The 22,221-nt window shown below is 51.6% G+C and overlaps 30 non-coding genes across 30 annotated transcripts; 20 read left to right on the top strand and 10 right to left on the bottom strand.

Moving 5' to 3' along the window:
• The first annotated feature begins 324 nt into the window (after positions 1-324).
• TRNAE-CUC (transfer RNA glutamic acid (anticodon CUC)) lies at positions 325-396 on the top strand. Its single transcript has one exon. It is a non-coding gene; the product is annotated as a tRNA-Glu (tRNA).
• A 1,101-nt stretch (positions 397-1,497) lies between these two features.
• On the bottom strand, positions 1,498-1,580 carry TRNAL-UAA (transfer RNA leucine (anticodon UAA)). Its single transcript has one exon. It is a non-coding gene; the product is annotated as a tRNA-Leu (tRNA).
• Positions 1,581-1,823: 243 nt separating this feature from the next.
• On the top strand, positions 1,824-1,895 carry TRNAE-UUC (transfer RNA glutamic acid (anticodon UUC)). The gene has a single exon. It is a non-coding gene; the product is annotated as a tRNA-Glu (tRNA).
• Positions 1,896-2,520: 625 nt separating this feature from the next.
• TRNAE-CUC (transfer RNA glutamic acid (anticodon CUC)) lies at positions 2,521-2,592 on the top strand. Its single transcript has one exon. It is a non-coding gene; the product is annotated as a tRNA-Glu (tRNA).
• A 1,101-nt stretch (positions 2,593-3,693) lies between these two features.
• TRNAL-UAA (transfer RNA leucine (anticodon UAA)) lies at positions 3,694-3,776 on the bottom strand. The gene has a single exon. It is a non-coding gene; the product is annotated as a tRNA-Leu (tRNA).
• A 243-nt stretch (positions 3,777-4,019) lies between these two features.
• Positions 4,020-4,091, top strand: TRNAE-UUC (transfer RNA glutamic acid (anticodon UUC)). Its single transcript has one exon. It is a non-coding gene; the product is annotated as a tRNA-Glu (tRNA).
• Positions 4,092-4,716: 625 nt separating this feature from the next.
• On the top strand, positions 4,717-4,788 carry TRNAE-CUC (transfer RNA glutamic acid (anticodon CUC)). Its single transcript has one exon. It is a non-coding gene; the product is annotated as a tRNA-Glu (tRNA).
• Positions 4,789-5,889: 1,101 nt separating this feature from the next.
• TRNAL-UAA (transfer RNA leucine (anticodon UAA)) lies at positions 5,890-5,972 on the bottom strand. Its single transcript has one exon. It is a non-coding gene; the product is annotated as a tRNA-Leu (tRNA).
• Positions 5,973-6,215: 243 nt separating this feature from the next.
• On the top strand, positions 6,216-6,287 carry TRNAE-UUC (transfer RNA glutamic acid (anticodon UUC)). The gene has a single exon. It is a non-coding gene; the product is annotated as a tRNA-Glu (tRNA).
• A 625-nt stretch (positions 6,288-6,912) lies between these two features.
• TRNAE-CUC (transfer RNA glutamic acid (anticodon CUC)) lies at positions 6,913-6,984 on the top strand. Its single transcript has one exon. It is a non-coding gene; the product is annotated as a tRNA-Glu (tRNA).
• Positions 6,985-8,095: 1,111 nt separating this feature from the next.
• Positions 8,096-8,178, bottom strand: TRNAL-UAA (transfer RNA leucine (anticodon UAA)). Its single transcript has one exon. It is a non-coding gene; the product is annotated as a tRNA-Leu (tRNA).
• A 243-nt stretch (positions 8,179-8,421) lies between these two features.
• TRNAE-UUC (transfer RNA glutamic acid (anticodon UUC)) lies at positions 8,422-8,493 on the top strand. The gene has a single exon. It is a non-coding gene; the product is annotated as a tRNA-Glu (tRNA).
• A 624-nt stretch (positions 8,494-9,117) lies between these two features.
• Positions 9,118-9,189, top strand: TRNAE-CUC (transfer RNA glutamic acid (anticodon CUC)). Its single transcript has one exon. It is a non-coding gene; the product is annotated as a tRNA-Glu (tRNA).
• A 1,111-nt stretch (positions 9,190-10,300) lies between these two features.
• TRNAL-UAA (transfer RNA leucine (anticodon UAA)) lies at positions 10,301-10,383 on the bottom strand. The gene has a single exon. It is a non-coding gene; the product is annotated as a tRNA-Leu (tRNA).
• Positions 10,384-10,626: 243 nt separating this feature from the next.
• On the top strand, positions 10,627-10,698 carry TRNAE-UUC (transfer RNA glutamic acid (anticodon UUC)). The gene has a single exon. It is a non-coding gene; the product is annotated as a tRNA-Glu (tRNA).
• Positions 10,699-11,322: 624 nt separating this feature from the next.
• TRNAE-CUC (transfer RNA glutamic acid (anticodon CUC)) lies at positions 11,323-11,394 on the top strand. The gene has a single exon. It is a non-coding gene; the product is annotated as a tRNA-Glu (tRNA).
• Positions 11,395-12,495: 1,101 nt separating this feature from the next.
• TRNAL-UAA (transfer RNA leucine (anticodon UAA)) lies at positions 12,496-12,578 on the bottom strand. Its single transcript has one exon. It is a non-coding gene; the product is annotated as a tRNA-Leu (tRNA).
• A 243-nt stretch (positions 12,579-12,821) lies between these two features.
• TRNAE-UUC (transfer RNA glutamic acid (anticodon UUC)) lies at positions 12,822-12,893 on the top strand. Its single transcript has one exon. It is a non-coding gene; the product is annotated as a tRNA-Glu (tRNA).
• Positions 12,894-13,518: 625 nt separating this feature from the next.
• On the top strand, positions 13,519-13,590 carry TRNAE-CUC (transfer RNA glutamic acid (anticodon CUC)). The gene has a single exon. It is a non-coding gene; the product is annotated as a tRNA-Glu (tRNA).
• Positions 13,591-14,691: 1,101 nt separating this feature from the next.
• TRNAL-UAA (transfer RNA leucine (anticodon UAA)) lies at positions 14,692-14,774 on the bottom strand. Its single transcript has one exon. It is a non-coding gene; the product is annotated as a tRNA-Leu (tRNA).
• Positions 14,775-15,017: 243 nt separating this feature from the next.
• On the top strand, positions 15,018-15,089 carry TRNAE-UUC (transfer RNA glutamic acid (anticodon UUC)). The gene has a single exon. It is a non-coding gene; the product is annotated as a tRNA-Glu (tRNA).
• Positions 15,090-15,714: 625 nt separating this feature from the next.
• Positions 15,715-15,786, top strand: TRNAE-CUC (transfer RNA glutamic acid (anticodon CUC)). The gene has a single exon. It is a non-coding gene; the product is annotated as a tRNA-Glu (tRNA).
• A 1,111-nt stretch (positions 15,787-16,897) lies between these two features.
• TRNAL-UAA (transfer RNA leucine (anticodon UAA)) lies at positions 16,898-16,980 on the bottom strand. The gene has a single exon. It is a non-coding gene; the product is annotated as a tRNA-Leu (tRNA).
• Positions 16,981-17,223: 243 nt separating this feature from the next.
• TRNAE-UUC (transfer RNA glutamic acid (anticodon UUC)) lies at positions 17,224-17,295 on the top strand. Its single transcript has one exon. It is a non-coding gene; the product is annotated as a tRNA-Glu (tRNA).
• A 624-nt stretch (positions 17,296-17,919) lies between these two features.
• TRNAE-CUC (transfer RNA glutamic acid (anticodon CUC)) lies at positions 17,920-17,991 on the top strand. The gene has a single exon. It is a non-coding gene; the product is annotated as a tRNA-Glu (tRNA).
• A 1,101-nt stretch (positions 17,992-19,092) lies between these two features.
• Positions 19,093-19,175, bottom strand: TRNAL-UAA (transfer RNA leucine (anticodon UAA)). The gene has a single exon. It is a non-coding gene; the product is annotated as a tRNA-Leu (tRNA).
• A 243-nt stretch (positions 19,176-19,418) lies between these two features.
• On the top strand, positions 19,419-19,490 carry TRNAE-UUC (transfer RNA glutamic acid (anticodon UUC)). Its single transcript has one exon. It is a non-coding gene; the product is annotated as a tRNA-Glu (tRNA).
• Positions 19,491-20,114: 624 nt separating this feature from the next.
• TRNAE-CUC (transfer RNA glutamic acid (anticodon CUC)) lies at positions 20,115-20,186 on the top strand. The gene has a single exon. It is a non-coding gene; the product is annotated as a tRNA-Glu (tRNA).
• A 1,101-nt stretch (positions 20,187-21,287) lies between these two features.
• On the bottom strand, positions 21,288-21,370 carry TRNAL-UAA (transfer RNA leucine (anticodon UAA)). Its single transcript has one exon. It is a non-coding gene; the product is annotated as a tRNA-Leu (tRNA).
• A 243-nt stretch (positions 21,371-21,613) lies between these two features.
• On the top strand, positions 21,614-21,685 carry TRNAE-UUC (transfer RNA glutamic acid (anticodon UUC)). Its single transcript has one exon. It is a non-coding gene; the product is annotated as a tRNA-Glu (tRNA).
• The last annotated feature ends 536 nt before the right edge of the window (positions 21,686-22,221 follow it).

Genomic DNA, 22,221 nt, shown 5'->3' with positions numbered 1-22,221 from the left:
ATCGCTTAAGAGCAATGTATTCTTCCAGCAAGCTGAATAACGAGACAGGGTTGAGAAAGTGTTCCAGCTGTCTGTGCGCCATCAGCAGCCACTAGATGTCCCTCTTGTGTTTTCCCGTGGATCCCGATTGTACAGGAATTCATCGGTTCAGTAGCAAGGGGGAGAGGATGGCCTGTGCTTGGAAGTGACAGACAGTCGGGTGGCATTATGAGGATTTTTTCAATTTCTGATTCATATGTGCTGTAGAGAAAAATAAGCTTTCAGCCCCCATGAGCTTTGTCATTCGGAAAGCAGTGTATGAACTTTTGCTGCACGGCACTGGGCTCCCTGGTGGTCTAGTGGTTAGGATTCGGTGCTCTCACCGCCGCGGCCCGGGTTCGATTCCCGGTCAGGGAAAAGTCCTTCTTCTGTCCTTGAAAACTTTTCCTTCCCGTAGGTCGCGGGCTTCTCAAAATGAAGTTGCTTTCTGACTCACAGTTTGCCTAGCATCACGCAGTATAGCTCCAAATATCATTTTCGCAAGGTCCCTTTATAGCTGCTTTCCACAGCGGGAGGAAAGTCACTTGTGCAAGGCTCTTGAGCAAGTGAGACCCTGTATTCCAAAGTGCAATTCCTTTTGTAGGCTTCTGACCACATGGCGTGCGGCAGGAAGTCTCCTTTGACAGGCCTGCAGGCTTTGTTTCCAAATGGCATCCTGGACCCATTGCAACCCACCTTTTTGCTAAAATGGAAGTCTGGATCTGGGTAAGAAAAAACTGAGCTGCACGTACGGAAAAAAGCAGAGGCCAGCCACAGGGAGGGTGTGGCCAGGGCAGTCTGATTTGCATACTGACCTGTGGCATCTTGGGAATGTATAGGCTTTGGAGCTTAACGGGTGCTGCAGGGGTCTGCCTGGCTGGAGAGATGCCTGTCTGGTACACCCCTCAGGACAGACGGTGCCTTCCGTTCGAACATGGAGGGTGAGGGACATGGGTCACCCTCTTATACAGGGGTGTGGCTGTGGGCAGGACGGGTTGTGGGGGACCCGTCAGGGCATTGCCCGTTTGGAAGCCCGTTCGGAAGGCGAGAGGAGGGAACTCTCCTCAATTTTCCCCCAGAGGTTTGGGGAAAAGCCTTTGCACGTTTGAGCCAGCCGGGCCTGCATCAGCAGATCCTGCTCCTCTGGCAAGGGAGAGCTTGTAGGTGAAATCAAAAAAGGGGAGAAATCTGCAAGAGCCGGGTTAAAAAATTCCAGGGGCAGACCCATGTTCCCCAGGAAGCAAGTACTTCCTCCTGCTCCCTTCAGTGGGAAAAGATATAGGAGGTGTATTTCTCTAAGCAGGGGATCTGCGTAGATGGCACTGCATTGCTTTGGGAAGCATCCATGCTGGTAGCAGAATAGCAGCAGACCCCACAGCTGAGACTTGAATGGGGACTGTTGGAGAGGGGCAGTGGAAGGGCGCAGGAAAATGCTTTTCAAAAGCATCTGCACTTTCTTACAAAGCAGCTGAAAACCCATACCAGGAATGGGGCTCGAACCCATGCGGACAAACGTCCATTGGATCTTAAGTCCAACGCCTTAACCACTCGGCCACCCTGGTGAGACCCAAGGCCCAGCTTTACTCAACTCCCTTTTTCTGCTGGCTGCTGCAGCACCGGCTGTCCAGCAAGAGCTGTTTGCGGAATTAAAAGGCTTTTGCAGGAGGCTGAAGGTAATTGCTTATGACAAACACACTGTGTGACACCTAACTTTCTCCCACTCGGACTTTACGGGCAATTTTTATATTGGAGTTAGCTTAGTCACAATAAGGGGGTGAGCAAGGCAAGCACACAAGAGCATCTCCTCCCTGGTGGTCTAGTGGCTAGGATTCGGCGCTTTCACCGCCGCGGCCTGGGTTCGATTCCCGGTCAGGGAAGATACCTCTAAAGCATAGATTTGAGTGTTTTGTCCCAGTAGCTTTTTTTAAACGAAGGTCCTTAAAAAGGTACCCCTACCCATGAACGAAAGAGGAGGAAAGGGACTGGGTCCCCTGTGCCCCAGGTTGTTTTGCTCCCATTGCCCTCAGCCACCTTTATGCGCACGCACTCCTCCACCCAGTCTGGTGCTCTATGTGTGTGTAAAGTGCAGTACCAGCTCACCAGAAAGGTAAATTGCTGGAAACCCCTGCTGTGATGCATACATCTACTTTGGAGCACTCTTCTCCCTTGCACTCTTGAATCGCTTAAGAGCAATGTATTCTTCCAGCAAGCTGAATAACGAGACAGGGTTGAGAAAGTGTTCCAGCTGTCTGTGCGCCATCAGCAGCCACTAGCTGTCCCTCTTGTGTTTTCCCGTGGATCCCGATTGTACAGGAATTCATCGGTTCAGTAGCAAGGGGGAGAGGATGGCCTGTGCTTGGAAGTGACAGACAGGCGGGTGGCATTATGAGGATTTTTTCAATTTCTGATTCATATGTGCTGTACTGAAAAATAAGCTTTCAGCCCCCATGAGCTTTGTCATTCGGAAAGCAGTGTATGAACTTTTGCTGCATGGCACTGGGCTCCCTGGTGGTCTAGTGGTTAGTATTCGGCGCTCTCACCGCCGCGGCCCGGGTTCGATTCCCGGTCAGGGAAAAGTCCTTCTTCTGCCCTTGAAAACTTTTCCTTCCCGTAGGTCGCGGGCTTCTCAAAATGAAGTTGCTTTCTGACTCACAGTTTGCCTAGCATCACGCAGTATAGCTCCAAATATCATTTTCGCAAGGTCCCTTTATAGCTGCTTTCCACAGCGGGAGGAAAGTCACTTGTGCAAGGCTCTTGAGCAAGTGAGACCCTGTATTCCAAAGTGCAATTCCTTTTGTAGGCTTCTGACCACATGGCGTGCGGCAGGAAGTCTCCTTTGACAGGCCTGCAGGCTTTGTTTCCAAATGGCATCCTGGACCCATTGCAACCCACCTTTTTGCTAAAATGGAAGTCTGGATCTGGGTAAGAAAAAACTGAGCTGCACGTACGGAAAAAAGCAGAGGCCAGCCACAGGGAGGGTGTGGCCAGGGCAGTCTGATTTGCATACTGACCTGTGGCATCTTGGGAATGTATAGGCTTTGGAGCTTAACGGGTGCTGCAGGGGTCTGCCTGGCTGGAGAGATGCCTGTCTGGTACACCCCTCAGGACAGACGGTGCCTTCCGTTCGAACATGGAGGGTGAGGGACATGGGTCACCCTCTTATACAGGGGTGTGGCTGTGGGCAGGACGGGTTGTGGGGGACCCGTCAGGGCATTGCCCGTTTGGAAGCCCGTTCGGAAGGCGAGAGGAGGGAACTCTCCTCAATTTTCCCCCAGAGGTTTGGGGAAAAGCCTTTGCACGTTTGAGCCAGCCGGGCCTGCATCAGCAGATCCTGCTCCTCTGGCAAGGGAGAGCTTGTAGGTGAAATCAAAAAAGGGGAGAAATCTGCAAGAGCCGGGTTAAAAAATTCCAGGGGCAGACCCATGTTCCCCAGGAAGCAAGTACTTCCTCCTGCTCCCTTCAGTGGGAAAAGATATAGGAGGTGTATTTCTCTAAGCAGGGGATCTGCGTAGATGGCACTGCATTGCTTTGGGAAGCATCCATGCTGGTAGCAGAATAGCAGCAGACCCCACAGCTGAGACTTGAATGGGGACTGTTGGAGAGGGGCAGTGGAAGGGCGCAGGAAAATGCTTTTCAAAAGCATCTGCACTTTCTTACAAAGCAGCTGAAAACCCATACCAGGAATTGGGCTCGAACCCATGCGGACAAACGTCCATTGGATCTTAAGTCCAACGCCTTAACCACTCGGCCACCCTGGTGAGACCCAAGGCCCAGCTTTACTCAACTCCCTTTTTCTGCTGGCTGCTGCAGCACCGGCTGTCCAGCAAGAGCTGTTTGCGGAATTAAAAGGCTTTTGCAGGAGGCTGAAGGTAATTGCTTATGACAAACACACTGTGTGACACCTAACTTTCTCCCACTCGGACTTTACGGGCAATTTTTATATTGGAGTTAGCTTAGTCACAATAAGGGGGTGAGCAAGGCAAGCACACAAGAGCATCTCCTCCCTGGTGGTCTAGTGGCTAGGATTTGGCGCTTTCACCGCCGCGGCCCGGGTTCGATTCCCGGTTAGGGAAGATACCTCTAAAGCATAGATTTGAGTGTTTTGTCCCAGTAGCTTTTTTTAAACGAAGGTCCTTAAAAAGGTACCCCTACCCATGAACGAAAGAGGAGGAAAGGGACTGGGTCCCCTGTGCCCCAGGTTGTTTTGCTCCCATTGCCCTCAGCCACCTTTATGCGCACGCACTCCTCCACCCAGTCTGGTGCTCTATGTGTGTGTAAAGTGCAGTACCAGCTCACCAGAAAGGTAAATTGCTGGAAACCCCTGCTGTGATGCATACATCTACTTTGGAGCACTCTTCTCCCTTGCACTCTTGAATCGCTTAAGAGCAATGTATTCTTCCAGCAAGCTGAATAACGAGACAGGGTTGAGAAAGTGTTCCAGCTGTCTGTGCGCCATCAGCAGCCACTAGGTGTCCCTCTTGTGTTTTCCCGTGGATCCCGATTGTACAGGAATTCATCGGTTCAGTAGCAAGGGGGAGAGGATGGCCTGTGCTTGGAAGTGACAGACAGGCGGGTGGCATTATGAGGATTTTTTCAATTTCTGATTCATATGTGCTGTACTGAAAAATAAGCTTTCAGCCCCCATGAGCTTTGTCATTCGGAAAGCAGTGTATGAACTTTTGCTGCATGGCACTGGGCTCCCTGGTGGTCTAGTGGTTAGGATTCGGCGCTCTCACCGCCGCGGCCCGGGTTCGATTCCCGGTCAGGAAAAAGTCCTTCTTCTGTCCTTGAAAACTTTTCCTTCCCGTAGGTCGCGGGCTTCTCAAAATGAAGTTGCTTTCTGACTCACAGTTTGCCTAGCATCACGCAGTATAGCTCCAAATATCATTTTCGCAAGGTCCCTTTATAGCTGCTTTCCACAGCGGGAGGAAAGTCACTTGTGCAAGGCTCTTGAGCAAGTGAGACCCTGTATTCCAAAGTGCAATTCCTTTTGTAGGCTTCTGACCACATGGCGTGCGGCAGGAAGTCTCCTTTGACAGGCCTGCAGGCTTTGTTTCCAAATGGCATCCTGGACCCATTGCAACCCACCTTTTTGCTAAAATGGAAGTCTGGATCTGGGTAAGAAAAAACTGAGCTGCACGTACGGAAAAAAGCAGAGGCCAGCCACAGGGAGGGTGTGGCCAGGGCAGTCTGATTTGCATACTGACCTGTGGCATCTTGGGAATGTATAGGCTTTGGAGCTTAACGGGTGCTGCAGGGGTCTGCCTGGCTGGAGAGATGCCTGTCTGGTACACCCCTCAGGACAGACGGTGCCTTCCGTTCGAACATGGAGGGTGAGGGACATGGGTCACCCTCTTATACAGGGGTGTGGCTGTGGGCAGGACGGGTTGTGGGGGACCCGTCAGGGCATTGCCCGTTTGGAAGCCCGTTCGGAAGGCGAGAGGAGGGAACTCTCCTCAATTTTCCCCCAGAGGTTTGGGGAAAAGCCTTTGCACGTTTGAGCCAGCCGGGCCTGCATCAGCAGATCCTGCTCCTCTGGCAAGGGAGAGCTTGTAGGTGAAATCAAAAAAGGGGAGAAATCTGCAAGAGCCGGGTTAAAAAATTCCAGGGGCAGACCCATGTTCCCCAGGAAGCAAGTACTTCCTCCTGCTCCCTTCAGTGGGAAAAGATATAGGAGGTGTATTTCTCTAAGCAGGGGATCTGCGTAGATGGCACTGCATTGCTTTGGGAAGCATCCATGCTGGTAGCAGAATAGCAGCAGACCCCACAGCTGAGACTTGAATGGGGACTGTTGGAGAGGGGCAGTGGAAGGGCGCAGGAAAATGCTTTTCAAAAGCATCTGCACTTTCTTACAAAGCAGCTGAAAACCCATACCAGGAATTGGGCTCGAACCCATGCGGACAAACGTCCATTGGATCTTAAGTCCAACGCCTTAACCACTCGGCCACCCTGGTGAGACCCAAGGCCCAGCTTTACTCAACTCCCTTTTTCTGCTGGCTGCTGCAGCACCGGCTGTCCAGCAAGAGCTGTTTGCGGAATTAAAAGGCTTTTGCAGGAGGCTGAAGGTAATTGCTTATGACAAACACACTGTGTGACACCTAACTTTCTCCCACTCGGACTTTACGGGCAATTTTTATATTGGAGTTAGCTTAGTCACAATAAGGGGGTGAGCAAGGCAAGCACACAAGAGCATCTCCTCCCTGGTGGTCTAGTGGCTAGGATTTGGCGCTTTCACCGCCGCGGCCCGGGTTCGATTCCCGGTTAGGGAAGATACCTCTAAAGCATAGATTTGAGTGTTTTGTCCCAGTAGCTTTTTTTAAACGAAGGTCCTTAAAAAGGTACCCCTACCCATGAACGAAAGAGGAGGAAAGGGACTGGGTCCCCTGTGCCCCAGGTTGTTTTGCTCCCATTGCCCTCAGCCACCTTTATGCGCACGCACTCCTCCACCCAGTCTGGTGCTCTATGTGTGTGTAAAGTGCAGTACCAGCTCACCAGAAAGGTAAATTGCTGGAAACCCCTGCTGTGATGCATACATCTACTTTGGAGCACTCTTCTCCCTTGCACTCTTGAATCGCTTAAGAGCAATGTATTCTTCCAGCAAGCTGAATAACGAGACAGGGTTGAGAAAGTGTTCCAGCTGTCTGTGCGCCATCAGCAGCCACTAGGTGTCCCTCTTGTGTTTTCCCGTGGATCCCGATTGTACAGGAATTCATCGGTTCAGTAGCAAGGGGGAGAGGATGGCCTGTGCTTGGAAGTGACAGACAGGCGGGTGGCATTATGAGGATTTTTTCAATTTCTGATTCATATGTGCTGTACTGAAAAATAAGCTTTCAGCCCCCATGAGCTTTGTCATTCGGAAAGCAGTGTATGAACTTTTGCTGCATGGCACTGGGCTCCCTGGTGGTCTAGTGGTTAGGATTCGGCGCTCTCACCGCCGCGGCCCGGGTTCGATTCCCGGTCAGGAAAAAGTCCTTCTTCTGTCCTTGAAAACTTTTCCTTCCCGTAGGTCGCGGGCTTCTCAAAATGAAGTTGCTTTCTGACTCACAGTTTGCCTAGCATCACGCAGTATAGCTCCAAATATCATTTTCGCAAGGTCCCTTTATAGCTGCTTTCCACAGCGGGAGGAAAGTCACTTGTGCAAGGCTCTTGAGCAAGTGAGACCCTGTATTCCAAAGTGCAATTCCTTTTGTAGGCTTCTGACCACATGGCGTGCGGCAGGAAGTCTCCTTTGACAGGCCTGCAGGCTTTGTTTCCAAATGGCATCCTGGACCCATTGCAACCCACCTTTTTGCTAAAATGGAAGTCTGGATCTGGGTAAGAAAAAACTGAGCTGCACGTACGGAAAAAAGCAGAGGCCAGCCACAGGGAGGGTGTGGCCAGGGCAGTCTGATTTGCATACTGACCTGTGGCATCTTGGGAATGTATAGGCTTTGGAGCTTAACGGGTGCTGCAGGGGTCTGCCTGGCTGGAGAGATGCCTGTCTGGTACACCCCTCAGGACAGACGGTGCCTTCCGTTCGAACATGGAGGGTGAGGGACATGGGTCACCCTCTTATACAGGGGTGTGGCTGTGGGCAGGACGGGTTGTGGGGGACCCGTCAGGGCATTGCCCGTTTGGAAGCCCGTTCGGAAGGCGAGAGGAGGCGGGGGCAGGGAACTCTCCTCAATTTTCACCCAGAGGTTTGGGGAAAAGCCTTTGCACGTTTGAGCCAGCCGGGCCTGCATCAGCAGATCCTGCTCCTCTGGCAAGGGAGAGCTTGTAGGTGAAATCAAAAAAGGGGAGAAATCTGCAAGAGCCGGGTTAAAAAATTCCAGGGGCAGACCCATGTTCCCCAGGAAGCAAGTACTTCCTCCTGCTCTCTTCAGTGGGAAAAGATATAGGAGGTGTATTTCTCTAAGCAGGGGATCTGCGTAGATGGCACTGCATTGCTTTGGGAAGCATCCATGCTGGTAGCAGAATAGCAGCAGACCCCACAGCTGAGACTTGAATGGGGACTGTTGGAGAGGGGCAGTGGAAGGGCGCAGGAAAATGCTTTTCAAAAGCATCTGCACTTTCTTACAAAGCAGCTGAAAACCCATACCAGGAATGGGGCTCGAACCCATGCGGACAAACGTCCATTGGATCTTAAGTCCAACGCCTTAACCACTCGGCCACCCTGGTGAGACCCAAGGCCCAGCTTTACTCAACTCCCTTTTTCTGCTGGCTGCTGCAGCACCGGCTGTCCAGCAAGAGCTGTTTGCGGAATTAAAAGGCTTTTGCAGGAGGCTAAAGGTAATTGCTTATGACAAACACACTGTGTGACACCTAACTTTCTCCCACTCGGACTTTACGGGCAATTTTTATAATGGAGTTAGCTTAGTCACAATAAGGGGGTGAGCAAGGCAAGCACACAAGAGCATCTCCTCCCTGGTGGTCTAGTGGCTAGGATTCGGCGCTTTCACCGCCGCGGCCCGGGTTTGATTCCCGGTCAGGGAAGATACCTCTAAAGCATAGATTTGAGTGTTTTGTCCCAGTAGCTTTTTTTAACGAAGGTCCTTAAAAAGGTACCCCTACCCATGAACGAAAGAGGAGGAAAGGGACTGGGTCCCCTGTGCCCCAGGTTGTTTTGCTCCCATTGCCCTCAGCCACCTTTATGCGCACGCACTCCTCCACCCAGTCTGGTGCTCTATGTGTGTGTAAAGTGCAGTACCAGCTCACCAGAAAGGTAAATTGCTGGAAACCCCTGCTGTGATGCATACATCTACTTTGGAGCACTCTTCTCCCTTGCACTCTTGAATCGCTTAAGAGCAATGTATTCTTCCAGCAAGCTGAATAACGAGACAGGGTTGAGAAAGTGTTCCAGCTGTCTGTGCGCCATCAGCAGCCACTAGATGTCCCTCTTGTGTTTTCCCGTGGATCCCGATTGTACAGGAATTCATCGGTTCAGTAGCAAGGGGGAGAGGATGGCCTGTGCTTGGAAGTGACAGACAGTCGGGTGGCATTATGAGGATTTTTTCAATTTCTGATTCATATGTGCTGTAGAGAAAAATAAGCTTTCAGCCCCCATGAGCTTTGTCATTCGGAAAGCAGTGTATGAACTTTTGCTGCACGGCACTGGGCTCCCTGGTGGTCTAGTGGTTAGGATTCGGCGCTCTCACCGCCGCGGCCCGGGTTCGATTCCCGGTCAGGGAAAAGTCCTTCTTCTGTCCTTGAAAACTTTTCCTTCCCGTAGGTCGCGGGCTTCTCAAAATGAAGTTGCTTTCTGACTCACAGTTTGCCTAGCATCACGCAGTATAGCTCCAAATATCATTTTCGCAAGGTCCCTTTATAGCTGCTTTCCACAGCGGGAGGAAAGTCACTTGTGCAAGGCTCTTGAGCAAGTGAGACCCTGTATTCCAAAGTGCAATTCCTTTTGTAGGCTTCTGACCACATGGCGTGCGGCAGGAAGTCTCCTTTGACAGGCCTGCAGGCTTTGTTTCCAAATGGCATCCTGGACCCATTGCAACCCACCTTTTTGCTAAAATGGAAGTCTGGATCTGGGTAAGAAAAAACTGAGCTGCACGTACGGAAAAAAGCAGAGGCCAGCCACAGGGAGGGTGTGGCCAGGGCAGTCTGATTTGCATACTGACCTGTGGCATCTTGGGAATGTATAGGCTTTGGAGCTTAACGGGTGCTGCAGGGGTCTGCCTGGCTGGAGAGATGCCTGTCTGGTACACCCCTCAGGACAGACGGTGCCTTCCGTTCGAACATGGAGGGTGAGGGACATGGGTCACCCTCTTATACAGGGGTGTGGCTGTGGGCAGGACGGGTTGTGGGGGACCCGTCAGGGCATTGCCCGTTTGGAAGCCCGTTCGGAAGGCGAGAGGAGGCGGGGGCAGGGAACTCTCCTCAATTTTCACCCAGAGGTTTGGGGAAAAGCCTTTGCACGTTTGAGCCAGCCGGGCCTGCATCAGCAGATCCTGCTCCTCTGGCAAGGGAGAGCTTGTAGGTGAAATCAAAAAAGGGGAGAAATCTGCAAGAGCCGGGTTAAAAAATTCCAGGGGCAGACCCATGTTCCCCAGGAAGCAAGTACTTCCTCCTGCTCTCTTCAGTGGGAAAAGATATAGGAGGTGTATTTCTCTAAGCAGGGGATCTGCGTAGATGGCACTGCATTGCTTTGGGAAGCATCCATGCTGGTAGCAGAATAGAAGCAGACCCCACAGCTGAGACTTGAATGGGGACTGTTGGAGAGGGGCAGTGGAAGGGCGCAGGAAAATGCTTTTCAAAAGCATCTGCACTTTCTTACAAAGCAGCTGAAAACCCATACCAGGAATGGGGCTCGAACCCATGCGGACAAACGTCCATTGGATCTTAAGTCCAACGCCCTAACCACTCGGCCACCCTGGTGAGACCCAAGGCCCAGCTTTACTCAACTCCCTTTTTCTGCTGGCTGCTGCAGCACCGGCTGTCCAGCAAGAGCTGTTTGCGGAATTAAAAGGCTTTTGCAGGAGGCTAAAGGTAATTGCTTATGACAAACACACTGTGTGACACCTAACTTTCTCCCACTCGGACTTTACGGGCAATTTTTATAATGGAGTTAGCTTAGTCACAATAAGGGGGTGAGCAAGGCAAGCACACAAGAGCATCTCCTCCCTGGTGGTCTAGTGGCTAGGATTCGGCGCTTTCACCGCCGCGGCCCGGGTTTGATTCCCGGTCAGGGAAGATACCTCTAAAGCATAGATTTGAGTGTTTTGTCCCAGTAGCTTTTTTTAACGAAGGTCCTTAAAAAGGTACCCCTACCCATGAACGAAAGAGGAGGAAAGGGACTGGGTCCCCTGTGCCCCAGGTTGTTTTGCTCCCATTGCCCTCAGCCACCTTTATGCGCACGCACTCCTCCACCCAGTCTGGTGCTCTATGTGTGTGTAAAGTGCAGTACCAGCTCACCAGAAAGGTAAATTGCTGGAAACCCCTGCTGTGATGCATACATCTACTTTGGAGCACTCTTCTCCCTTGCACTCTTGAATCGCTTAAGAGCAATGTATTCTTCCAGCAAGCTGAATAACGAGACAGGGTTGAGAAAGTGTTCCAGCTGTCTGTGCGCCATCAGCAGCCACTAGATGTCCCTCTTGTGTTTTCCCGTGGATCCCGATTGTACAGGAATTCATCGGTTCAGTAGCAAGGGGGAGAGGATGGCCTGTGCTTGGAAGTGACAGACAGTCGGGTGGCATTATGAGGATTTTTTCAATTTCTGATTCATATGTGCTGTAGAGAAAAATAAGCTTTCAGCCCCCATGAGCTTTGTCATTCGGAAAGCAGTGTATGAACTTTTGCTGCACGGCACTGGGCTCCCTGGTGGTCTAGTGGTTAGGATTCGGCGCTCTCACCGCCGCGGCCCGGGTTCGATTCCCGGTCAGGGAAAAGTCCTTCTTCTGTCCTTGAAAACTTTTCCTTCCCGTAGGTCGCGGGCTTCTCAAAATGAAGTTGCTTTCTGACTCACAGTTTGCCTAGCATCACGCAGTATAGCTCCAAATATCATTTTCGCAAGGTCCCTTTATAGCTGCTTTCCACAGCGGGAGGAAAGTCACTTGTGCAAGGCTCTTGAGCAAGTGAGACCCTGTATTCCAAAGTGCAATTCCTTTTGTAGGCTTCTGACCACATGGCGTGCGGCAGGAAGTCTCCTTTGACAGGCCTGCAGGCTTTGTTTCCAAATGGCATCCTGGACCCATTGCAACCCACCTTTTTGCTAAAATGGAAGTCTGGATCTGGGTAAGAAAAAACTGAGCTGCACGTACGGAAAAAAGCAGAGGCCAGCCACAGGGAGGGTGTGGCCAGGGCAGTCTGATTTGCATACTGACCTGTGGCATCTTGGGAATGTATAGGCTTTGGAGCTTAACGGGTGCTGCAGGGGTCTGCCTGGCTGGAGAGATGCCTGTCTGGTACACCCCTCAGGACAGACGGTGCCTTCCGTTCGAACATGGAGGGTGAGGGACATGGGTCACCCTCTTATACAGGGGTGTGGCTGTGGGCAGGACGGGTTGTGGGGGACCCGTCAGGGCATTGCCCGTTTGGAAGCCCGTTCGGAAGGCGAGAGGAGGGAACTCTCCTCAATTTTCCCCCAGAGGTTTGGGGAAAAGCCTTTGCACGTTTGAGCCAGCCGGGCCTGCATCAGCAGATCCTGCTCCTCTGGCAAGGGAGAGCTTGTAGGTGAAATCAAAAAAGGGGAGAAATCTGCAAGAGCCGGGTTAAAAAATTCCAGGGGCAGACCCATGTTCCCCAGGAAGCAAGTACTTCCTCCTGCTCCCTTCAGTGGGAAAAGATATAGGAGGTGTATTTCTCTAAGCAGGGGATCTGCGTAGATGGCACTGCATTGCTTTGGGAAGCATCCATGCTGGTAGCAGAATAGCAGCAGACCCCACAGCTGAGACTTGAATGGGGACTGTTGGAGAGGGGCAGTGGAAGGGCGCAGGAAAATGCTTTTCAAAAGCATCTGCACTTTCTTACAAAGCAGCTGAAAACCCATACCAGGAATTGGGCTCGAACCCATGCGGACAAACGTCCATTGGATCTTAAGTCCAACGCCTTAACCACTCGGCCACCCTGGTGAGACCCAAGGCCCAGCTTTACTCAACTCCCTTTTTCTGCTGGCTGCTGCAGCACCGGCTGTCCAGCAAGAGCTGTTTGCGGAATTAAAAGGCTTTTGCAGGAGGCTGAAGGTAATTGCTTATGACAAACACACTGTGTGACACCTAACTTTCTCCCACTCGGACTTTACGGGCAATTTTTATATTGGAGTTAGCTTAGTCACAATAAGGGGGTGAGCAAGGCAAGCACACAAGAGCATCTCCTCCCTGGTGGTCTAGTGGCTAGGATTTGGCGCTTTCACCGCCGCGGCCCGGGTTCGATTCCCGGTTAGGGAAGATACCTCTAAAGCATAGATTTGAGTGTTTTGTCCCAGTAGCTTTTTTTAAACGAAGGTCCTTAAAAAGGTACCCCTACCCATGAACGAAAGAGGAGGAAAGGGACTGGGTCCCCTGTGCCCCAGGTTGTTTTGCTCCCATTGCCCTCAGCCACCTTTATGCGCACGCACTCCTCCACCCAGTCTGGTGCTCTATGTGTGTGTAAAGTGCAGTACCAGCTCACCAGAAAGGTAAATTGCTGGAAACCCCTGCTGTGATGCATACATCTACTTTGGAGCACTCTTCTCCCTTGCACTCTTGAATCGCTTAAGAGCAATGTATTCTTCCAGCAAGCTGAATAACGAGACAGGGTTGAGAAAGTGTTCCAGCTGTCTGTGCGCCATCAGCAGCCACTAGATGTCCCTCTTGTGTTTTCCCGTGGATCCCGATTGTACAGGAATTCATCGGTTCAGTAGCAAGGGGGAGAGGATGGCCTGTGCTTGGAAGTGACAGACAGTCGGGTGGCATTATGAGGATTTTTTCAATTTCTGATTCATATGTGCTGTAGAGAAAAATAAGCTTTCAGCCCCCATGAGCTTTGTCATTCGGAAAGCAGTGTATGAACTTTTGCTGCACGGCACTGGGCTCCCTGGTGGTCTAGTGGTTAGGATTCGGTGCTCTCACCGCCGCGGCCCGGGTTCGATTCCCGGTCAGGGAAAAGTCCTTCTTCTGTCCTTGAAAACTTTTCCTTCCCGTAGGTCGCGGGCTTCTCAAAATGAAGTTGCTTTCTGACTCACAGTTTGCCTAGCATCACGCAGTATAGCTCCAAATATCATTTTCGCAAGGTCCCTTTATAGCTGCTTTCCACAGCGGGAGGAAAGTCACTTGTGCAAGGCTCTTGAGCAAGTGAGACCCTGTATTCCAAAGTGCAATTCCTTTTGTAGGCTTCTGACCACATGGCGTGCGGCAGGAAGTCTCCTTTGACAGGCCTGCAGGCTTTGTTTCCAAATGGCATCCTGGACCCATTGCAACCCACCTTTTTGCTAAAATGGAAGTCTGGATCTGGGTAAGAAAAAACTGAGCTGCACGTACGGAAAAAAGCAGAGGCCAGCCACAGGGAGGGTGTGGCCAGGGCAGTCTGATTTGCATACTGACCTGTGGCATCTTGGGAATGTATAGGCTTTGGAGCTTAACGGGTGCTGCAGGGGTCTGCCTGGCTGGAGAGATGCCTGTCTGGTACACCCCTCAGGACAGACGGTGCCTTCCGTTCGAACATGGAGGGTGAGGGACATGGGTCACCCTCTTATACAGGGGTGTGGCTGTGGGCAGGACGGGTTGTGGGGGACCCGTCAGGGCATTGCCCGTTTGGAAGCCCGTTCGGAAGGCGAGAGGAGGGAACTCTCCTCAATTTTCCCCCAGAGGTTTGGGGAAAAGCCTTTGCACGTTTGAGCCAGCCGGGCCTGCATCAGCAGATCCTGCTCCTCTGGCAAGGGAGAGCTTGTAGGTGAAATCAAAAAAGGGGAGAAATCTGCAAGAGCCGGGTTAAAAAATTCCAGGGGCAGACCCATGTTCCCCAGGAAGCAAGTACTTCCTCCTGCTCCCTTCAGTGGGAAAAGATATAGGAGGTGTATTTCTCTAAGCAGGGGATCTGCGTAGATGGCACTGCATTGCTTTGGGAAGCATCCATGCTGGTAGCAGAATAGCAGCAGACCCCACAGCTGAGACTTGAATGGGGACTGTTGGAGAGGGGCAGTGGAAGGGCGCAGGAAAATGCTTTTCAAAAGCATCTGCACTTTCTTACAAAGCAGCTGAAAACCCATACCAGGAATTGGGCTCGAACCCATGCGGACAAACGTCCATTGGATCTTAAGTCCAACGCCTTAACCACTCGGCCACCCTGGTGAGACCCAAGGCCCAGCTTTACTCAACTCCCTTTTTCTGCTGGCTGCTGCAGCACCGGCTGTCCAGCAAGAGCTGTTTGCGGAATTAAAAGGCTTTTGCAGGAGGCTGAAGGTAATTGCTTATGACAAACACACTGTGTGACACCTAACTTTCTCCCACTCGGACTTTACGGGCAATTTTTATATTGGAGTTAGCTTAGTCACAATAAGGGGGTGAGCAAGGCAAGCACACAAGAGCATCTCCTCCCTGGTGGTCTAGTGGCTAGGATTTGGCGCTTTCACCGCCGCGGCCCGGGTTCGATTCCCGGTTAGGGAAGATACCTCTAAAGCATAGATTTGAGTGTTTTGTCCCAGTAGCTTTTTTTAAACGAAGGTCCTTAAAAAGGTACCCCTACCCATGAACGAAAGAGGAGGAAAGGGACTGGGTCCCCTGTGCCCCAGGTTGTTTTGCTCCCATTGCCCTCAGCCACCTTTATGCGCACGCACTCCTCCACCCAGTCTGGTGCTCTATGTGTGTGTAAAGTGCAGTACCAGCTCACCAGAAAGGTAAATTGCTGGAAACCCCTGCTGTGATGCATACATCTACTTTGGAGCACTCTTCTCCCTTGCACTCTTGAATCGCTTAAGAGCAATGTATTCTTCCAGCAAGCTGAATAACGAGACAGGGTTGAGAAAGTGTTCCAGCTGTCTGTGCGCCATCAGCAGCCACTAGGTGTCCCTCTTGTGTTTTCCCGTGGATCCCGATTGTACAGGAATTCATCGGTTCAGTAGCAAGGGGGAGAGGATGGCCTGTGCTTGGAAGTGACAGACAGGCGGGTGGCATTATGAGGATTTTTTCAATTTCTGATTCATATGTGCTGTACTGAAAAATAAGCTTTCAGCCCCCATGAGCTTTGTCATTCGGAAAGCAGTGTATGAACTTTTGCTGCATGGCACTGGGCTCCCTGGTGGTCTAGTGGTTAGGATTCGGCGCTCTCACCGCCGCGGCCCGGGTTCGATTCCCGGTCAGGGAAAAGTCCTTCTTCTGTCCTTGAAAACTTTTCCTTCCCGTAGGTCGCGGGCTTCTCAAAATGAAGTTGCTTTCTGACTCACAGTTTGCCTAGCATCACGCAGTATAGCTCCAAATATCATTTTCGCAAGGTCCCTTTATAGCTGCTTTCCACAGCGGGAGGAAAGTCACTTGTGCAAGGCTCTTGAGCAAGTGAGACCCTGTATTCCAAAGTGCAATTCCTTTTGTAGGCTTCTGACCACATGGCGTGCGGCAGGAAGTCTCCTTTGACAGGCCTGCAGGCTTTGTTTCCAAATGGCATCCTGGACCCATTGCAACCCACCTTTTTGCTAAAATGGAAGTCTGGATCTGGGTAAGAAAAAACTGAGCTGCACGTACGGAAAAAAGCAGAGGCCAGCCACAGGGAGGGTGTGGCCAGGGCAGTCTGATTTGCATACTGACCTGTGGCATCTTGGGAATGTATAGGCTTTGGAGCTTAACGGGTGCTGCAGGGGTCTGCCTGGCTGGAGAGATGCCTGTCTGGTACACCCCTCAGGACAGACGGTGCCTTCCGTTCGAACATGGAGGGTGAGGGACATGGGTCACCCTCTTATACAGGGGTGTGGCTGTGGGCAGGACGGGTTGTGGGGGACCCGTCAGGGCATTGCCCGTTTGGAAGCCCGTTCGGAAGGCGAGAGGAGGCGGGGGCAGGGAACTCTCCTCAATTTTCACCCAGAGGTTTGGGGAAAAGCCTTTGCACGTTTGAGCCAGCCGGGCCTGCATCAGCAGATCCTGCTCCTCTGGCAAGGGAGAGCTTGTAGGTGAAATCAAAAAAGGGGAGAAATCTGCAAGAGCCGGGTTAAAAAATTCCAGGGGCAGACCCATGTTCCCCAGGAAGCAAGTACTTCCTCCTGCTCTCTTCAGTGGGAAAAGATATAGGAGGTGTATTTCTCTAAGCAGGGGATCTGCGTAGATGGCACTGCATTGCTTTGGGAAGCATCCATGCTGGTAGCAGAATAGCAGCAGACCCCACAGCTGAGACTTGAATGGGGACTGTTGGAGAGGGGCAGTGGAAGGGCGCAGGAAAATGCTTTTCAAAAGCATCTGCACTTTCTTACAAAGCAGCTGAAAACCCATACCAGGAATGGGGCTCGAACCCATGCGGACAAACGTCCATTGGATCTTAAGTCCAACGCCTTAACCACTCGGCCACCCTGGTGAGACCCAAGGCCCAGCTTTACTCAACTCCCTTTTTCTGCTGGCTGCTGCAGCACCGGCTGTCCAGCAAGAGCTGTTTGCGGAATTAAAAGGCTTTTGCAGGAGGCTAAAGGTAATTGCTTATGACAAACACACTGTGTGACACCTAACTTTCTCCCACTCGGACTTTACGGGCAATTTTTATAATGGAGTTAGCTTAGTCACAATAAGGGGGTGAGCAAGGCAAGCACACAAGAGCATCTCCTCCCTGGTGGTCTAGTGGCTAGGATTCGGCGCTTTCACCGCCGCGGCCCGGGTTTGATTCCCGGTCAGGGAAGATACCTCTAAAGCATAGATTTGAGTGTTTTGTCCCAGTAGCTTTTTTTAACGAAGGTCCTTAAAAAGGTACCCCTACCCATGAACGAAAGAGGAGGAAAGGGACTGGGTCCCCTGTGCCCCAGGTTGTTTTGCTCCCATTGCCCTCAGCCACCTTTATGCGCACGCACTCCTCCACCCAGTCTGGTGCTCTATGTGTGTGTAAAGTGCAGTACCAGCTCACCAGAAAGGTAAATTGCTGGAAACCCCTGCTGTGATGCATACATCTACTTTGGAGCACTCTTCTCCCTTGCACTCTTGAATCGCTTAAGAGCAATGTATTCTTCCAGCAAGCTGAATAACGAGACAGGGTTGAGAAAGTGTTCCAGCTGTCTGTGCGCCATCAGCAGCCACTAGATGTCCCTCTTGTGTTTTCCCGTGGATCCCGATTGTACAGGAATTCATCGGTTCAGTAGCAAGGGGGAGAGGATGGCCTGTGCTTGGAAGTGACAGACAGTCGGGTGGCATTATGAGGATTTTTTCAATTTCTGATTCATATGTGCTGTAGAGAAAAATAAGCTTTCAGCCCCCATGAGCTTTGTCATTCGGAAAGCAGTGTATGAACTTTTGCTGCACGGCACTGGGCTCCCTGGTGGTCTAGTGGTTAGGATTCGGCGCTCTCACCGCCGCGGCCCGGGTTCGATTCCCGGTCAGGGAAAAGTCCTTCTTCTGTCCTTGAAAACTTTTCCTTCCCGTAGGTCGCGGGCTTCTCAAAATGAAGTTGCTTTCTGACTCACAGTTTGCCTAGCATCACGCAGTATAGCTCCAAATATCATTTTCGCAAGGTCCCTTTATAGCTGCTTTCCACAGCGGGAGGAAAGTCACTTGTGCAAGGCTCTTGAGCAAGTGAGACCCTGTATTCCAAAGTGCAATTCCTTTTGTAGGCTTCTGACCACATGGCGTGCGGCAGGAAGTCTCCTTTGACAGGCCTGCAGGCTTTGTTTCCAAATGGCATCCTGGACCCATTGCAACCCACCTTTTTGCTAAAATGGAAGTCTGGATCTGGGTAAGAAAAAACTGAGCTGCACGTACGGAAAAAAGCAGAGGCCAGCCACAGGGAGGGTGTGGCCAGGGCAGTCTGATTTGCATACTGACCTGTGGCATCTTGGGAATGTATAGGCTTTGGAGCTTAACGGGTGCTGCAGGGGTCTGCCTGGCTGGAGAGATGCCTGTCTGGTACACCCCTCAGGACAGACGGTGCCTTCCGTTCGAACATGGAGGGTGAGGGACATGGGTCACCCTCTTATACAGGGGTGTGGCTGTGGGCAGGACGGGTTGTGGGGGACCCGTCAGGGCATTGCCCGTTTGGAAGCCCGTTCGGAAGGCGAGAGGAGGGAACTCTCCTCAATTTTCCCCCAGAGGTTTGGGGAAAAGCCTTTGCACGTTTGAGCCAGCCGGGCCTGCATCAGCAGATCCTGCTCCTCTGGCAAGGGAGAGCTTGTAGGTGAAATCAAAAAAGGGGAGAAATCTGCAAGAGCCGGGTTAAAAAATTCCAGGGGCAGACCCATGTTCCCCAGGAAGCAAGTACTTCCTCCTGCTCCCTTCAGTGGGAAAAGATATAGGAGGTGTATTTCTCTAAGCAGGGGATCTGCGTAGATGGCACTGCATTGCTTTGGGAAGCATCCATGCTGGTAGCAGAATAGCAGCAGACCCCACAGCTGAGACTTGAATGGGGACTGTTGGAGAGGGGCAGTGGAAGGGCGCAGGAAAATGCTTTTCAAAAGCATCTGCACTTTCTTACAAAGCAGCTGAAAACCCATACCAGGAATGGGGCTCGAACCCATGCGGACAAACGTCCATTGGATCTTAAGTCCAACGCCTTAACCACTCGGCCACCCTGGTGAGACCCAAGGTCCAGCTTTACTCAACTCCCTTTTTCTGCTGGCTGCTGCAGCACCGGCTGTCCAGCAAGAGCTGTTTGCGGAATTAAAAGGCTTTTGCAGGAGGCTGAAGGTAATTGCTTATGACAAACACACTGTGTGACACCTAACTTTCTCCCACTCGGACTTTACGGGCAATTTTTATATTGGAGTTAGCTTAGTCACAATAAGGGGGTGAGCAAGGCAAGCACACAAGAGCATCTCCTCCCTGGTGGTCTAGTGGCTAGGATTCGGCGCTTTCACCGCCGCGGCCCGAGTTCGATTCCCGGTCAGGGAAGATACCTCTAAAGCATAGATTTGAGTGTTTTGTCCCAGTAGCTTTTTTTAACGAAGGTCCTTAAAAAGGTACCCCTACCCATGAACGAAAGAGGAGGAAAGGGACTGGGTCCCCTGTGCCCCAGGTTGTTTTGCTCCCATTGCCCTCAGCCACCTTTATGCGCACGCACTCCTCCACCCAGTCTGGTGCTCTATGTGTGTGTAAAGTGCAGTACCAGCTCACCAGAAAGGTAAATTGCTGGAAACCCCTGCTGTGATGCATACATCTACTTTGGAGCACTCTTCTCCCTTGCACTCTTGAATCGCTTAAGAGCAATGTATTCTTCCAGCAAGCTGAATAACGAGACAGGGTTGAGAAAGTGTTCCAGCTGTCTGTGCGCCATCAGCAGCCACTAGATGTCCCTCTTGTGTTTTCCCGTGGATCCCGATTGTACAGGAATTCATCGGTTCAGTAGCAAGGGGGAGAGGATGGCCTGTGCTTGGAAGTGACAGACAGTCGGGTGGCATTATGAGGATTTTTTCAATTTCTGATTCATATGTGCTGTAGAGAAAAATAAGCTTTCAGCCCCCATGAGCTTTGTCATTCGGAAAGCAGTGTATGAACTTTTGCTGCATGGCACTGGGCTCCCTGGTGGTCTAGTGGTTAGGATTCGGCGCTCTCACCGCCGCGGCCCGGGTTCGATTCCCGGTCAGGGAAAAGTCCTTCTTCTGTCCTTGAAAACTTTTCCTTCCCGTAGGTCGCGGGCTTCTCAAAATGAAGTTGCTTTCTGACTCACAGTTTGCCTAGCATCACGCAGTATAGCTCCAAATATCATTTTCGCAAGGTCCCTTTATAGCTGCTTTCCACAGCGGGAGGAAAGTCACTTGTGCAAGGCTCTTGAGCAAGTGAGACCCTGTATTCCAAAGTGCAATTCCTTTTGTAGGCTTCTGACCACATGGCGTGCGGCAGGAAGTCTCCTTTGACAGGCCTGCAGGCTTTGTTTCCAAATGGCATCCTGGACCCATTGCAACCCACCTTTTTGCTAAAATGGAAGTCTGGATCTGGGTAAGAAAAAACTGAGCTGCACGTACGGAAAAAAGCAGAGGCCAGCCACAGGGAGGGTGTGGCCAGGGCAGTCTGATTTGCATACTGACCTGTGGCATCTTGGGAATGTATAGGCTTTGGAGCTTAACGGGTGCTGCAGGGGTCTGCCTGGCTGGAGAGATGCCTGTCTGGTACACCCCTCAGGACAGACGGTGCCTTCCGTTCGAACATGGAGGGTGAGGGACATGGGTCACCCTCTTATACAGGGGTGTGGCTGTGGGCAGGACGGGTTGTGGGGGACCCGTCAGGGCATTGCCCGTTTGGAAGCCCGTTCGGAAGGTGAGAGGAGGGAACTCTCCTCAATTTCCCCCCAGAGGTTTGGGGAAAAGCCTTTGCACGTTTGAGCCAGCCGGGCCTGCATCAGCAGATCCTGCTCCTCTGGCAAGGGAGAGCTTGTAGGTGAAATCAAAAAAGGGGAGAAATCTGCAAGAGCCGGGTTAAAAAATTCCAGGGGCAGACCCATGTTCCCCAGGAAGCAAGTACTTCCTCCTGCTCCCTTCAGTGGGAAAAGATATAGGAGGTGTATTTCTCTAAGCAGGGGATCTGCGTAGATGGCACTGCATTGCTTTGGGAAGCATCCATGCTGGTAGCAGAATAGCAGCAGACCCCACAGCTGAGACTTGAATGGGGACTGTTGGAGAGGGGCAGTGGAAGGGCGCAGGAAAATGCTTTTCAAAAGCATCTGCACTTTCTTACAAAGCAGCTGAAAACCCATACCAGGAATGGGGCTCGAACCCATGCGGACAAACGTCCATTGGATCTTAAGTCCAACGCCTTAACCACTCGGCCACCCTGGTGAGACCCAAGGCCCAGCTTTACTCAACTCCCTTTTTCTGCTGGCTGCTGCAGCACCGGCTGTCCAGCAAGAGCTGTTTGCGGAATTAAAAGGCTTTTGCAGGAGGCTGAAGGTAATTGCTTATGACAAACACACTGTGTGACACCTAACTTTCTCCCACTCGGACTTTACGGGCAATTTTTATATTGGAGTTAGCTTAGTCACAATAAGGGGGTGAGCAAGGCAAGCACACAAGAGCATCTCCTCCCTGGTGGTCTAGTGGCTAGGATTCGGCGCTTTCACCGCCGCGGCCCGGGTTCGATTCCCGGTCAGGGAAGATACCTCTAAAGCATAGATTTGAGTGTTTTGTCCCAGTAGCTTTTTTTAAACGAAGGTCCTTAAAAAGGTACCCCTACCCATGAACGAAAGAGGAGGAAAGGGACTGGGTCCCCTGTGCCCCAGGTTGTTTTGCTCCCATTGCCCTCAGCCACCTTTATGCGCACGCACTCCTCCACCCAGTCTGGTGCTCTATGTGTGTGTAAAGTGCAGTACCAGCTCACCAGAAAGGTAAATTGCTGGAAACCCCTGCTGTGATGCATACATCTACTTTGGAGCACTCTTCTCCCTTGCACTCTTGAATCGCTTAAGAGCAATGTATTCTTCCAGCAAGCTGAATAACGAGACAGGGTTGAGAAAGTGTTCCAGCTGTCTGTGCGCCATCAGCAGCCACTAGCTGTCCCTCTTGTGTTTTCCCGTGGATCCCGATTGTACAGGAATTCATCGGTTCAGTAGCAAGGGGGAGAGGATGGCCTGTGCTTGGAAGTGACAGACAGGCGGGTGGCATTATGAGGATTTTTTCAATTTCTGATTCAT

The sequence above is a fragment of the Lissotriton helveticus genome, chromosome 4_1 (genome assembly GCF_964261635.1).
Source record: "Lissotriton helveticus chromosome 4_1, aLisHel1.1, whole genome shotgun sequence".
In the NCBI taxonomy this organism is placed as follows: Eukaryota; Metazoa; Chordata; class Amphibia; order Caudata; family Salamandridae; genus Lissotriton; species Lissotriton helveticus.
Note: the sequence above shows the minus strand (reverse complement) of the source record. Positions and strands in the feature narration are given on the sequence as shown.